The sequence below is a fragment of the Chrysochloris asiatica genome, unplaced genomic scaffold (assembly GCF_000296735.1).
Source record: "Chrysochloris asiatica unplaced genomic scaffold, ChrAsi1.0 scaffold00281, whole genome shotgun sequence".
NCBI lineage: Eukaryota > Metazoa > Chordata > Mammalia > Afrosoricida > Chrysochloridae > Chrysochloris > Chrysochloris asiatica.
In genome coordinates this window covers 1,083,026-1,085,915 of record NW_006408799.1, presented here as the reverse complement: position 1 = coordinate 1,085,915, position 2,890 = coordinate 1,083,026, and positions in this window count along the sequence as shown.

Sequence of the window (2,890 nt, the reverse complement as noted above, 5' to 3'; positions counted from 1 at the left end):
GCCACACCTCCACGACCAACAGCCACCATGAGACAGCACAGGACAGAGCCACACCTCCACGACCAACAGCCACCATGAGACAGCACAGGACAGGGCAACACGTCCACGGCCAACAGCCACCATGAGACAGCACAGGACAGGGCAACACCTCCACGACCAACAGCCACCATGAGACAGCACAAGACAAAGCCACACCTCCACGACCAACAGCCATCATCAGACAGCACAAGACAGGGCAACACGTCCACGACCAACAGCCACCATGAGACAGCACAAGACAGGGCAATATCTTCACAATCAACAGCCACCATGAGACAGCACAAGACAGGGCAACACCTCCAGAACCAACAGCAACCATGAGACAGCACAAGACAGGGCAACATCTTCACAATCAACAACCATCATGAGACAGCACAAGACGGGGCAATGTCTTCATGACTTCTAACAACAACAACATAACAATATGTGCTAACCACTGTTTAAAATCCTCTACAAACAATACCGTGTTGAACTCTGCTGTAGAGCATGACATCAAAAGGCCTGTGCCTAGGGTTAAGTGTTCAGATGCCAATTCCTCCTGAGCATACCTCATGCACCTCTGACAGGAGAACTGTCAGAGTTAGAAACAGTCTATTTAAAAGTGGGTTTGGAATCTCATCCCTTGGAGAAACATCTGTAAACATATCTTTCTGGACTCCTGGTTGTGATGTCATACTCCGAGAGCCTCAGACTATAAATTTTCCTATCTGCAGTAGTTGTCTGTAAGCCTGGCATGTGTACCTGACACATGGCTGCTGCCATGAGTCACGGCTGTGGGAGGAGATACAACATCACAATGTGAAGACCAAACCTTGGAAACTCATCATGGTGTCTATGATTTCCCTCAACCAAGTGACGTATGTCTTTGTTTTATGTTTACTTTTCCTTAACACTCAATAAAGGATCTGTATAATATTTGTATCTTTGAAGATGGGAGTTTCTTTTCTTTGCATATTAAATGGTGGAGTCATTATCAGGATTCAAAGTTTCTTGCCTGGCTGGATTTCAAGGAGCCCAAGGGCCAGTAGGCACTGAAGAACTGGGCACTTAGCACCCCGGTACTTCATGGAGTCCAGGCAAAAAGGCAAGGTAAGTACTCTTGAATTATGAACCTATGTTTCGGGGTTTATTGTGGCTCCTCATTAAGTCTTATTTATATACCTCATATGTTTATATATTTATAAAACTCTGCTTCTGTTCATTCTGTTTATAATTTCTATCTGCTCTCTAGTGGACAATTTTGGTTAGGATTCCAACAATGGGCTCCACATGGACATTTTAAGGGAAGTAATTCTAACTTTCTCAAAAAGCTTGGTGTCTTTTGTACACACTTTGCTGAGGGAGCCAGGGGGATCCTGGGCCACTTGCTGAGAAACTCAGGGAACTATTTCATTGGGGAATTTCCTGTTAGGTTGTGGTGGAACTGCCAAGAGTTTCAGAAGACATAGCAGGGGAACAGGCAACAATTCCTGACCTGTCTTGGAAATACGTTTGTTCAGAGAATTCTCCGTAACTTTAAGACAGGTGAACCTAAGTTAAAGTACGTACTTCCTTTTGTATACATGTGTATATGCCTTGCCTGGTTTTATGCTGTACTGGTTTATGCTACTGCAACACAGAATATATAACAAGGTCAGCTTGGTCCTGGTTTCCCCCTCCTATAAAATTTACATGGGATTCATTTGCAATCTGACTACTCTCTGTTAATCTTTTAAATACCTCTTTTAAAACTTTTAAAAATAGCCAGTTCACTTAAAGAGGGCTTTATTTATAATAAGACCTTTCTAAGGAGTCCTGGTGTGGTGCTGTGAATTAATGCGCCAGAGTGCAAAGCTGTTTGAACTGCAAGGTTGGCAGTTCAAGCGCACCAGCTGCTCCTAGGAAACCCTACACAGGGTTGCTATGGGTCGGGATCGACTTGCCAGCACTTAACAACAACAACAAAACCAGTCCTGAACTGATTCCATGGCACCCCCTCCACTACCACCACCACCACCACCAAACTAGCCCTGGTGTCACACTGTGGGTTAATGCACTGGTCTGCAAGGTCAGTTTGAACCGCAAGATTAGTGGTTTAAACTCACAAGCCACTCCTCAGAAATGCTATACAGGGTCACTATTACTCAGAACTGACTCAAAGGCACTTAACAACAAAAAAAGGAATAACACTCACAAATTTGATTTTTGTTGTGTGCCACCGATCATTCTGACTCATAGTGACCCTATACACGGTTTCCAAGGCTGTAAATCTTCTGAGAAAGCACAAAGCCTCCTCTGTGTCCCATAGAGCAAATGATACATTTTAACTATAGACCCTGAGGTTACAAAATTGAGGCTATTTTTAGCTCTATATTTTTTTCCTAAGGTGTGTTCTTGTAAGAATATAGAGAATTAACAAAATACTTTCATTACAATAGGTATTCCTGTTTGTAACAACCTGAAATCAAAATTTTCTTAAACACCTTGAACTGTTTTAAGTGCTGACTCACAGCAACCCTACGGGGTGGCTTTGAACTTTGTGGCTAGCAGCCCAGTGCTTATACTATTGCCACACCCAGACTCCTTGAATTCGATATTAGACAAATAAAGTCATCTTTAGGATTTTTTTCCTCTGGGTTCTGAGTCTTTTCCAAATTACCTGAGCCAATCTAAACACATGCAAATAAATTAGTTAAGAGTAGGTTTTTGTCTTCATGAGCCACATGTTGGGGACAAATGTTGCTAAGGGCCCTCAGTCTAGTCAGCTCCCACTCACACTGACCTTATGCACAACAAAAGGAAACACTGCCCATGCTGTGCCATCCTCACATTCCCTGTAATGCTTCAGCCCATTACACTTCGGTCACTGCCA